The following is a 13,922-nucleotide window of genomic DNA, read 5'->3' on the forward strand; positions in this document are numbered from 1 at the left end:
ATTTACTCTGAACCATGTAGACTTACTCGGGGTCTAGACTCCATTAGGATCACCTATTTAATCCAAATAGCATGTCCAACGAGAATTCCTACATGTTTCCCCCAAGTTGTTATCGTAATATCAACTATCTTCTATCAATATCCCCTGGCTAAGTCAAATCCTTACACCTCCAATATCCTCTTCCTACGAAATCCAAGTTACTCAGGGGTAATTAAAGTTATGCTACTCCATTAGCATGATCCCACCAAGTTCATCTACCAACATGGAGGCGTCATAATCCACCAAGGAGTCTTAGGTATTTCCTCAAGGTACCTACCATAGCCTCATCAAGTCATTTGCCCTCAAATTGGTCTTCCCTATGGCATCATCGGTTTTGGTGCTATCTTAGGACGATAATGTGCTCGTTCACAATGCCCACTAGTTTCATAATGAACCTTGTGATGAGCAAAGGTTACTGAAGCTTAACTAGTTCTCTTGCAATTCCGTAGGTTAAGCTCATGGTTAAGGACTCGAGCTGAGTTATATCGTGAAGTCTCAAAGGGTCTAGGGATGGGTTTCTAATCTTGAGGGGTAAACATAACTCTACTGGGTTGCACTTGGTCGAGGAGGCTGCAGCAAAAGTCTCCAGTGCTAGTTGGTCGCCGAAATAAAATCCTTGGTGTACCTTGTCTTGTCGGTCTTCACTTGAGAAGAGAGGGATGAGAGGGAAAAGTAGCATAGAGGGGGGTGCCTAAAGGGGGTTCTATAGTGCAGGTGCAAACAAACAGGTGCCAGAAGGCCACACACAATTTCATTAAGATAAGATAGGTGGTATAGTCGCATACATGCTGCCTAAGGCAAAAGTGCGACTTATATCGAAACACAAACAAATAAGAACAAGAAACACTCAACATGGTTTCATTTGAACCATCATATGGACTCGACTGCGCATAGGGGGTACATGACTCATCCTACCCTAGGGGTCCTCGGATTTGGTAGTCGTGCTTGCTTCATCACTTTGAGAGAAAGGCGTTGGGTGTTCAGCTTCTAGGTTCTCCTGGGTGCCAATGGACATGCGATAGTCAGCTGCCTGTTGGGACACATCCTATTAATCTGCCCGAGTTCACCACACCCGTGACATGTGATGGAAGCAAAAGGGTTGCTATTCAGTCTTGGGTATTGTCATCGGGGGCCTGACGATGCCTCTACGAGGTGGATATGGAAATCCATTCCTATGCCTCCTGCGTGGGGTTTGGTTGCGAGCTTTCTGAAGTTCCTTGATTTGCTGCTCCTTATTAGAAATGTGGGCTTCTAGGGCAGTGATTTGCTGTTCTTGCTCGACCACCTTCTTCTTCTCGAGGCAGTGGAGGTGCAAAAGTGAAGGGAGATCTTGGCGAGCCTTGAGAAATGCTTCGGTAAGGTGGCGTAGAAGGTAGTCTCCTGCGTTGACGAAACGGATCTGGTACTTGAGGGCTGGATCCTCGTCTTCTGGGGAAATCATCACTTGAGTCGGAGCTCCAAATCCTCTCTTGCCAGGTAGGTAGCGGGTGGCATGTTCTTCTTTCATTTCTGGAAGGAGGTCTCGAAGACGGAGGAGTGCTTCGTATGCCACTTGCTGAATGGCTAGGTCTCTTGTTGGCATGGGTGGTCCAACGAAGAACCACCCCTGAGGTGAGGTCTTGGCAGGCACAAAAACCTTGGCATAGAAATCCTTCTCGAGCACATGATTTTCCAGTTCGTGTAGGGTGTACATGGGCAGCAAGGGATAGTGGCATTGTTGGAGGCAATCTCTTAGGAGTGACGGAAATCCTGTCGTAAGGAGTCTCAAGGGGGCGATGACCATCTACAAAAGTTGAATAGGAGTGGTCAGTACTGAAAATATCCCTTAGTTTAGGGAAATCTCAGAAAAGAGGCGAGGTATATATGGTTTTGAAAATTTGTTTTATCCTAACTAATGACCATGCTAACTAAGGCTTCCTACAGTCAGGATTGCTCTGATACCAGCTCTGTGGGGACCCCGACTCATAAGTCGTGATGACCGAATGCACGTGTACAGTGACCCCGGAAATCAATGCTCACTGAACACACAGAAGCTGAATAACAAGAGTCTTACATCCATACATACCGTCTAACACAAATTATTACAATTATGGTCAAGTCTTACATAGATAAAGCCACAAGGGCCGAATACCAAATAAACTTAAACAGCGGAAATCTTCGTCGATAAGTAGAACCCATGCCATCTGCCTTAACCCTACAGGCATTCTGACTGGGAAATGTCCTAGTTCGCATGTTCGTCTCCAAAGAACTCTTCTTCGAACTCATGTTCTTCAATGCCTGGCCAATTAAATAACCAGTGGCAAGCCAATGAGTACTTTGAATGTACTCGCAAGCAACCCATGATTGGAACAAGGCACAATAATGCAATGATATAGCACTAAGTAGGTAGTTTGCAGAAAGCTAGTTTTGAGTGTAATGACATGGTCTATCAACCTGTAAAGTATGCATCATGAGAGTACAGATATCCGTATGAAAAAGTTACATATATCAACATAAACAGAGTTGGACACCAATCCAACTTGATCATTGTGTCAAGTCATCTGACTTAACCCAAATAGTTTTATTAACACACACACACACGCGCGCGCGGTTTGTAAAACTCTGGACGTAGTTTAAGCAACACCACCCAATTGTCCTTGACCGTGGACACGGCTATTCGAATAGTTTTACACTCTGCAGAGGTTGCACACTTTAGCCACAAGATCCGGGGAACTTCCGTGTCATCCACGACCCGCGGTACCTAAGTACCCGGGGTAAGTACCCGATCACTATCTTTCCCTAGACGACACTAACATAGAGTCCACTCGATTGGTAGTAACCCCTATGCCCAACATTCACATCTTAAAATTGTGTAGCCACCCTCCCATATTCATCACATACCACTGGCACGGGGTACCAACGGTGTGCCCGGTGCCCTGTGAAAACAGTCATGGCCGCCCTACCTGGCACGACCCAGTCCCGAGAGAGAGCACCAACTCTCCCCCGTCACTAGCAATGCGGGCTCCAAGCTAGTATCGGACTAGGTAACCAATAATGCCCTTTCCCATATAAGGGTAGAGTGGTTGCGCATGTAAGGTTGGAATAACGGTCGCAACTTAAACCAATCCGTTTTGAAAACATCACACACACTTGCGTCGGTAAACCACTTCGTCAACAAGTGGTTACCCAACTCATTATCTCCCTCGGGCATAAGTGGCATGCGACGTTTTTTTTGAAAAGTCCTTGAAAACAACTTGGTTTCCTTCACCATGCATATACCCATCCCATTTGCGTAGCAGCTACTTAGCATCCTAACTACACCCACTCGCATAACCGTCATAGAAAGGTAGGGTCATGCATCATGCAAGTGTCAACAAGAAAAGCAACGGAGGCACACCACCTTAAGTGGTCAACGCATCATCATGACTTCGATGCAAGCAATAATAGTGCCATATGCCATGCAAAAAAGGGATTCTTAGACATGGTCAAAGGACTGCTTGCCTTGATTGACTTGGTCTTCAAGTTCTTCAAATCCTTCTCCTTCTTCTTCTTCAGCAACTCCGTCTAATACGGGACCTAATCATCGCAAGAAACTAACAAGAAAATAAGGCAATAGCAAAACAAAAAAACCAAAGTGCTCAGAAAAATGTCAACTTATTTTTGATAAATACTAGGGGGAAATATAAGAAGGGAAAAATTCTTAGTTTTGGATTTGGAGTTAGGGGGACAGAGTAGTGGATTTTCAAACAGAGATTCTACTGTTCAAATTTGAATTTAAATTTGAACAGTACAGAAAAGTGTAATGGATGTGTATGAAAGGTACATCAATAAATAGATGGGATTATTCTCAGATTTTAGGAGTTGGAACTATTGCATTTGGATAAATATTTCATGCTCTGGAATTTTTAGAAAACAGACAGAAAAAAGAAAAAGAAAAATGGCACTCTGCCACTGGGCCAGAAAGGTCATAGTGCAGCAGGCCCAGAGGGGATTCAGCCCGCGCGAGGCTACCACGTCGAAGGCATAAAGGCTGAATACGCCTTCAGCCGACTTGCGATCCGGTGCGCGCGCGTGCATTTTTAAACCTGATGGGTGGGTCCCACTTGTCAAGGCGTGAGGCTGACAGACAGGGCCCGCAGCCACCATCGTCTACCTCTGTCCAGAGCCATCGACGAGCTTGCCACCGGCGATATAGGGCACGACTGGAGGTGGGGGTGGTACCGTTGGACTCGAGAGATGTCGCCGTTCTGGTGGGTGAGGAGTTGGCCGCCGGGGTAGCCTGGCTCGCCGGTGACGAGGTGGCTGGGCGACGGCGCGTCGGGAGGTGGATGAATAGCTCCGACCGGCCTGTATTTATGCGGGAAGGAGAGGGGAGTCATCCAGTATGGTTGTGCGGTTCTAGATCGGGTGAGAGTGGGGACGGAGAAGGCGTGTACCTCTGGATCGACGGCGACCCAAGGCGGCGGAGCTCCGGTCGATCCCGAGCACAGAAGCCCCTTGAGGACGTTTGGGTGGTGCGGGCGTGTTCTTGGGGGTGTGAGGAGTAGGCGGATGCCACTGGAGCGGCCCGGGGCGGGCTTATATAGCCAGGCACCGGTCCATCATGGACTCATGCACCGGCGAGGTCAAGGGCGAGGCCATAGGCCGTGAGGGCACTCATGAGCAAGTCCAGACCGTTTGTGGATCAGGTCCACATCCAGAGGAGGGAAGAGAAGGAGCTGGGGAGGCTCCAGAGAGCTCGTGCGTGTGAGGCCGCGCATTGGTGCTTGCGGGCGACCGACGCGCGTGCGAGGGAGGCCACAGGTGGGAGAAGGAGGAGGGGGACCAGGCCGTGGCATGCCGTGGATGTCGAGGTGTATTGGCTGGCATGAGGGGGAGAGCCGAGGTGACTGGAGGCGGTTGGCAGGGGGCGGCTACATTACGAAAGCGTACTGTAGCGCGCTCTAGAGTGCCCAAATGGCCGCCATGGCCATTTTCTATGCAATGTGGGGCGCGGCCAAAGGTGTCTGGTAGCTCTAGGGGGAAGTAAAGAAGTGGGCTATGTCCTTGGATGCCTTGGGAGCCACTAGAGTGAGGAGGGAGGTTGATGGAGAGAGTGAAGCTGCTGTCCAGGGAGGTAAATGGGGGTGTTTCACCCCTCAATCATTGAGCAATGGCCAGGGGAAAGTTACTGGAGGTAGAAGAGGGTCAGGAGTGGCTATGGTAAAACGTTGAGGCCATGGAGAAGAGTGGAAGAGGTCAAAGTAGTTGTTTTGGCAAAGTGGCAGAAGGTGTTTGTTGTTGGTTTGGGCAGGTAAATGAATTCCATTTGGCATGAGACTCCACAGGGTAAAATGGCACATATAATTAGGGCCTTCCACCAATTCTGAGCTCATTTGGGAAAAGTTCACAATGTAACTTCTGTAAACCCTAGAAATCAACAGAATTGGACTTGCTTAGATCTTGCTAACCTAAACTCTACTCCTTGGTGCACCACTTTGTGTAGTGTCATCATTTGGGTATTTGAGCACGTACACAAAGGTTGAGAGCAAAAGTAGAAAGTTGACAATGTAAAGTTGTTCAAACTTCAAAACGGACAGAGATGGTTTTGAGGGGATTTGGTGATGTTATCTTATTCTCCAAGACATGAGGTTTGGCAAGATCATCCAATATGTCATATGTGACATGCTAGAATTTTCTTGGATTTTTTAGAGAATATTTTCTTTGTAAATATGTCAAAAGCTTGAAATATCCAAAAAGGGTTTTGGAGGGGTTTGACCAATATCTTGAACATGACCATGTGTTTAAACTCTTATATATGGACAATATATGTCCACTGAGTTTCCCTGAATTTTCACAAATATTTTTAAAGCATTAAAAATAATTTTAACCTATTAAAGACCATTTGTGGCCAAAAGAAAAAGCCTTTAAATAAAATAGGAATATTACTTTTAAAATTATATTTTTGTGGTTTGTGGGAGTCCAATATCGAATAGGTTTCAAATATACTCTTTGAAAGATTTTTCATACCCCAAATCAAGTACTTGTAGTGCAAACCTCAATTTAGGGGTTTTTGGAAAACTAAATTTAGAAAATGCTTTTTGGCCAAATTATTTTTGTGAGAAAATTCTATATTGTACTATACACATGGCATGATCATTGGGGCAAAAGTTTGGAGCAAGGAGATGAAGTATAGAAGGTGGAGTTGTGTTGACTTTAAAGAGCATTTGAAAATCACAGAGAGAAAACCAACTCAAATAAAAGGCCAAATAATGCAAAAGTTTTTGTCAAACCACACATTATCATGATTTATTAGCTTAGGTGTTGTGGCATGAAAATTAGGGTGTTACAGGGAGGAACGCCAAGCCAACACTACAGCCTTCCAGATGATTGCTCAAGCTGTCTCCAACAACCGCCAGCCGGCAGGGAACGGCAGTGGACATTCCACGTTGGCTGAGTTCAAGGAGCATGCACCACCCACCTTCATCAAGACTGTTGAACCCCTGGGTGCAGATGACTGGGTCCGCACCATTAAGGATCTGTTGGAACTAGTCGGCTGCACTGAAGACCGTGAGAGGGTGGCTTATGCTGCCCACTGTCTCGGGGGAGCTGCTAGAGCTTGGTGGCATGGATTAGAGGTCATGCATGTTGGGCAGGCCATCACTTGGAATGACTTCAAGGCAGAGTTCCGCAAGGCCCATATACCTTCCGGGATCATGGCCATCAAGAAATGTGAGTTCTGAGCCCTGAAGCAAGGTAGTGGCACTGTCAAGGAGTACATGCATAAGTTCAGCGTTCTGTTGAGGTTTGCTCCTGAGGATGTCAGCACTGATGCTGCCAAAAGAGAGCCCTTCATGGAAGGCCTCAATCTTAATCTGCAGTACTCGCTTGTGGTGTGTGACTGCCCAACCTTTCCTGATCTAGTGAACAAGGCACTCACGCTTGAAGACAAGCGACGTGCTTTGGATGATACCCATAAGCGCAATATAATTAGCAAGGGTAGCTCCAGCAACCAACAGCCTCACAGTGGCAGCCAGCCCCTATAAGGCCAACCTATCAGCAGCCAAGAGCTCCTACACCCCGCATCAACTATCAGCCTCAGCAGTACTCCAACCCCAGGCCAGCTTACAACAACCCCAATAACTGACCAACAACCCAAGCCAAGTCACTTGCTTTGGATGTGGTCAGTCAGGACACATCTCAAGGGTGTGCCCTGAGGGAGTCCTGGACTAAGGGGTCCTCGGGCGTCCGGGCTAAGTAATATGGGCTGGACAAATGGGCCATGATGATAGGAGATTAAAGACCTTTCCCCATGTCTGTATGGGGCTCTCCTTTGCGTGGATGGCAAGCTTGGCATTTGGATCATGTACCTTCCTTTATCTGTAACCAACTCTGTATAACCCTAGATCTACCGGTGTCTATATAAATCGGAGGGTTTAGTCTGTAGGGCAATCATAATCATACAGGCTAGACATCTAGGGTTAGCCATTACGATCTCGAGGTAGATCAACTCCTGTAACCCCTATACTCATCAAAGTCAATCAAGCAAGAAGTAGGGTATTACCTACATCAAGAGCGCCCGAACCTGGGTAAACATCGTGTCCCCTGCCTCCTATTACCATCGATCCTTAGACGCATAGTCCGGGACCCCGTACCTGAGATCTGCCGGTTTTGACACCGACATTGGTGCTTTCATTGAAAGTTCCACTATGTCGTCACCAGAAGGCTCGATGGCTCCATCAACCATCCACATCAATACCGCCTTGAGGGAGACTTTTCTCCCCGTCCAAATCTTTGTATTCAGTGGCTTCATACTGCGTGCCAATTCGATTGGCCATCTAGAGCAGATCGACAGCTGCGCCCCTAGTCATCAGATCAGTTTTGGAAACCTAAACTACGTCGTTGATATCTGAGGAGACTTGATCTTCCAACGGTTCGAGGCCTCAACCACAACTCCGGTCCTAGATCCGGAACACCTCACCGAGTCCGAAGACGGGAGTTTAGAGCCCACCGGAGTCTTCGCGGCCATAGAGCTCAACATCGGAGATATAGAGGGGATCGTTTCAACGGCAGACCTGGAGTTATACCCGGCGCCCTTCATCAACATGCAGACGGACTCCTCCCCGAACACCGGATCCGAACTCTGGAGGTCCGTGTTACGCGAGCTCGTCCTGGGAACTCCTGTCCCGCCACGATCCATGGACTCTTGCTCCCCCATCCAAACCTCACTCTTAAACAAGGCCCTGGACTTAATGTGATCTCTCGCCATTACAGAAGGATCGCTGCCAGAATACGCCCAGCCCGCACTAGGGGCTAAGATCGGGGAATTTCACGTCCCACCCACCACCCACTTTATAGCCACTATCGATGACTTAACCGACATGCTAGATTACACCTCCGAAGACATCGACGGTATGGACGATGATGCTGAAGAGGAGCAGGGCCATAACCCGCCATTTACCGGATGTTGAACGACCACTTCCTCATATGACGTATACATGGTGGACACACCCAAAGAGAATGACGCTGACGCTGGGAAGCATCTCGAGGATGAGCTTGCTGAAGCACCTCTGAAGCGTCGACATCAGCGGCGCAGATCAAAATCACGTCGTGAAAAAGACAGCAATACCGGCACCGGAGACAATAACACCCTGGAGAACGTCGAAGACCAAGACGCCCCAGTCGAGCCAACATCCAAACAGGATGATTGGGAAGAGGGGCAAGTCAACCCCGATGATCCCATCAGGAACGAGGGCTCAGAGGATAGCAACTACCTACCGACCTCCGAAGAGGATGAGAGCCTGGGCGACGAAGACTTCATCTTACCAGAGGACCCCCTCGAAAAAGAGCTGCGCCAGCTAATAGTCACAGCTAGAAGCCTGAAAAAGAAGTGGCAACAACTTCAAGCCGATCAGGATTTACTCAATGACAGATGGACTAATGTCCTGGCAGCCGAGGAATACAGCCTTGAGTGCCCAACTAAGAGTTACCCAAAGCGTAGGTTGCTCCGCCAATTCGATGATGAGGTCCTAGAGCCTATACCGACAGCGTGTAACACAGCTAGCGGGCCCGACCGAGCACCTCGTGGCAGGGACAGAGCGGCAACCCAAGCCGAATACCAACCGGCGCCACCTCGCCCTAGAGGCAGAGAAACAGCGGCTGCAGGGCACACGCACAACATGCAACAGGACCTGGACAATAGAGCCGGTCATCCTAGGTCAATTTATGGATCAAGGGGACATGCACCAGCGCAAGAAGACGGCCATCAGGCCTGGCGCGATAAACACAACCTCACCCGGGCCGAAAACCGCATACGGATTCCATTCGAACTGCATCGTGACGTAACCCGATACAAAGGAGCCGCACACCCCCTATGCTTCACTGATGAAGTAATGGAGCACCATTTCCCAGAAGGGTTTAAACCCGTGAACATTGAATCATACGATGGCACAACAGATCCCACAATATGGATTGAAGACTTTCTTCTCCATATCCACATGGCCCACAGTGATGACCTACATACCATCAAGAACCTCCCCCTGAAACTTAAGGGACCAACACGGCATTGGCTGAATAGCCTCCCGGAAAACTCTATTGGAAGTTGGGAAGACTTGGAGGACGCCTTCAGAGACAACTTCTGAGGTACCTATGATCAGCCCCCGGATGTTGATGACCTTAGTCACATAATCCAGCAACCCGGCGAATCAACCCGGAAGCTCTAGACCAGGTTCTTAATTAAAAAGAACCAGATTGTGGATTGTCCGGACACCGAAGCCCTCGCGGCCTTCAAACACAGTGTCCGAGATGAGTGGCTCGCCCGACACCTCGGCCAAGAGAAACCGAAGTTGATGGCAGCCCTTACCGCACTTATGACCCACTTTTGCATGGGAGAAGATAGCTGGCTCGCTCGTAGAAGCAATAGCACCAGCAACCCAGGCACCTCTGAAGTTAGGGATGGCAATGGCAAACCATGATGTGACAAGCACAAGCATTGAAACAATACCGAAGACACGGCGGTGAACACCGGATTCAGTGGCTCAAAATCCGCTCAGTGCAAGAAGCCATTGAAAGGAAACAAAGATGGTCCATCTAGTTTGGACAGAATACTTGATCGGCCTTGTGAGATTCATGGCACCCCCGATAAACCTGCCAATCACACCAACATAAACTGTTGGGTCTTTAAATAGGCCGGCAAGCTCAACACTGAAATTAAGGGGAAAAGGCCACCCAGTGAGGACGACAATGAAGAGCCTCGCCCACCGAGCACAGGGGGGCAGAAGCAATTTCCCCCCGAGGTCAAAACAGTAAATATGAACTATATCACCCACATCCCCAAAGAGGAGCGCAAGCGCGCATTAAGGGACATCTACGCCGTAGAGCCGGTCGCCCCAAAATTAAACCCATGGTCGTCTTGCCCGATCACCTTCGATCAAAAGGACCACCCGACCAACATCCGTCATGGAGGATCGGCAGCTTTGGTCCTCGACCCAATCATTGACGGATTCCATCTCATGCGAGTCCTCATGGACGGTGGCAGTAGCCTTAACCTTCTCTATCAGGACACTGTCCGCAAAATGGGTATTGATCCGTCAAGAATCATGCCTGCTAAAACTACCTTCAAAGGAGTAATACCTGGCGTAGAGGCCCGTTTCTCAAGCTCAGTAACATTGGAAGTTGTCTTCGGCTCGCCCGATAACTTCCACAGTGAAGACTTGATCTTCGATATCATACCCTTCCGAAGTGGCTATCACGCACTGCTTGGACGGACTGCTTTTGCTTGAGTCAACGCGGTGCCACACTATGCTTATTTAAAGCTCAAGATGCCTGGTCCACACAGCGTCATAACAGTCAATGGAAACATGGAACGCTCCCTCCGCACTGAGGAGCACACCGTGGCTCTCGCAGCCGAAGTACAGAGCGGCCCACTCAAGCCGCACACCTCATCGGCCATTAAGCCACCGTACTTTGTTAAAAGAGTCCGGTCAGTCCCGCAAGCTAGCGGCTCGGAACTTCCAGAGCTAGATTAGCAGTTTCACCTCCGTCGATCGCTGCACACACCCGCGGAATTTGTACCGCGCATGCATCATTACGCACTCAAAAATACCTTGGGCATCAGCGGAGGCACAATACGGGAAGGTCTATAGTACGGCTCGAATATGTATGATTTTCCACTCTTCTTTGCTTACTTTTCTACCACAAGTGCATTCAAGCCCATGTATCCTACGGAATTACAAGGACTCACTTCGAGCCCGGTTTCGTGCAAGAAACAGAAAACCGTTCCCTTTAAGTAACCCCTATCTACAAGGCCAAAGTGGCGCAGACGTGCGGCATGACATCCAAAGGACTCTTCGGACCAAACCTTATTTAAAGGACCTGTACTAAGCTTTTCTCCTTATTATTAGATCCCCGGCATGTAAAATGATTTTGGTGCTTATGGTACCCTCTGTAAGATCATGTCTTGACGTATCAAATAGGTCCTAGTAGGGACAATTTTTCGGTATCAACCTTATTCATAAAACTGTACTTCGTCTCTCCTGTTGTCACACATACCTCGACACCCATTGCCATGGGCTCTATACAGCCACATATGTGCTGCTAGATGAACGCCCAAACAGCTTTGTAGTACACTTTGGCATCCCGAGCTTGGCATTATATGCATCGGCTTCGAATCATGTCATTGGTCAATAGTTGGGTTGCTCGGCTCTTGTGTTTGGTACCTTACGTTCCGTTTGTTCGGCTAGGGTAGTAAAGGGAGAACTACTGTGATTGTGTTTCTGGTTCATCCGGTCAAGCACCTCAGTAGAGAAAGCCGAAAACTGACTGTCATGATGAGGCGAGAGCTGGTCAGCCGCTTGGTGACTTACTAAATCTTTACCGATTTTTCCGCATTAAAAGAAGGCTATTTTTTCAGTCATATACGTAATGCATCTGCATTCGGGTAGTCACATACGTACTAGGGGCTATTTTATAGCCCCATTGTCAAACTCTTATGGCTAAGTGAATGCGGTAAAGCCGTATAGTCCGATTTCCTGGTTCGCCGCACTGACACCTCCATCATGGACCGAGATGTTGGGTCAAGAGTGCTCATGTACTATTCCGAACACCCCCGTAGCATCTACGTGGGGGTCGAAGCCGACGACTGGAAAACCCTCAGGCATACAAAAATGGCCGCACAGGAGGAAAGCAACTTCAAATAATGGCACAAACATATTACAAATCCTTAATATCTATAATACATGTGACCGGGTCGTTCGGATTCATTCAAATATAATGTCCTTTGAGCATTGAGCCTCTATCAAGCGAGCACCCTCTAGGGCGTCATTTAAATAACACTTCAGCATGCGGTGGTCCTTGCCTTCGGAAGGACCCTCAACCGCGAGAGCGGCGGCTTTCATCTTGGCCCAATGCACCTTGACACGGGCGAAGGCCCTCTGTGCACCTTCTATGCACACTGACCGTTTGATGGCATCAATTCGGGGCACGACATCGATGAGTCGCCTCACTAGGCCAAAATAACTGCTCGAAACGGGTTCAGCCGGCCACAGCCGGAGTATAACCTCCTGCATGGCCGCTCCGGACATCTTGTGCAACTCGACCCACTGCGCCATCTGGTCGTTCAGCAGCGTCGAACGCTCATGCGTCGCATATTGCGACCAGAACAGCTTCTCCGTCGCATGCCCCTCCTGGGCCCAGTAGAATTGCGCTGCATCACTGGTGCTCTTCGGTAGATCCACAAAGGTGTCTGGAGAATTCCATAAATGATTAAGTAAGGCATACCTCTTATCACCAAGACTGTAAAAGAAAGGGCTTACCAGCCGCTATCTGTGCGGCCTGTCGGAGCTCCTCGCGAGCCGCTCAGGATTCGGACCACGCCTCTTGGGCTTCCTGAAGGGCCTTGGCGAGTTCGCCACCTTCGCTTTATTCCTCGGAGCTCGCACTTGCGAGTTGCGTCCTTGAGCTCTTGCTCAATCTTGGATACGCGCTCCTCAAACTGGCGTTGGGTGGCTTGTTCATCCTTTAAATCAGCAACCGCTTTCTCAGCGGCCGCATCGCTCACCCTTGCCTGATCCTTCATGCGGGCAAGGTCACTCCTGAGGGTCTCAACCTTAGTAGCGCCATCTGCAATTATGCATATAGCAGTGCTTGAGCTTCACTTAAGCATCCGCAAACTAATTCAATGGAATATGGAGCACTTGAAACATACCTTGCGCTTCGTCGAACCGCTTGTTAATACAGATATTGTCCTTATCGACCAAATGTAGTTTCTTCTTCAGTTCGGAAACTTCAGCGGCCTGAGCGGTCACTCCTAACAGTGAAGTCTGATTTTTATCAAAAAGGCTAAGTATGTTATTTGCTGCAGATACCTATGGACCCTTTGTTCACCCTCCTTCATTGGCCAAACAGAGTGTCAGGGGCTAGTATCTATATATAGGCCGATTTTTTATGGAAAGCGGCTAAAATACATTACATCACATACCTCGAAGCCTGTTAGTAGGCTCGTGAAGGCTTCATCCAGTCCGCTCTTAGCGGACTGAACTTTTTCAACCACCGTACCCATTAAGGTGCGGTGCTCCTCCAAGACGGATGCACCTTGCAGTGCATCAATCAGCTTGTTCGGCACCTCTGCATTCGTAGATGTCGCCATCTCCCCCTCCCGCAGAAGGGTCTACCGATCCGATTCCGGAGCCGTTTGGGTCTCCGGAACAGTATCCGGCTGAGGGTCGGATGACCCTGGACCCCCATGGCCGGTCTCCATGGGGGTTGCGCCCCCCCCATGTTCTCGGCAGCCTCCGGTGCCGCATTGGTCCTCTCCCACACTTCTCTGGAGCTCGAAGAAATCCTTAGCGATGACACCTCAGGATCGTCCGCCCTAGGAGGAGAAGCTTGTGGAGGCGTCTCGCTCTCCATCTTCTCCGGCGAAAGAT

This window comes from Triticum dicoccoides, chromosome 1B (genome assembly GCF_002162155.2).
Source record: "Triticum dicoccoides isolate Atlit2015 ecotype Zavitan chromosome 1B, WEW_v2.0, whole genome shotgun sequence".
NCBI lineage: Eukaryota > Viridiplantae > Streptophyta > Magnoliopsida > Poales > Poaceae > Triticum > Triticum dicoccoides.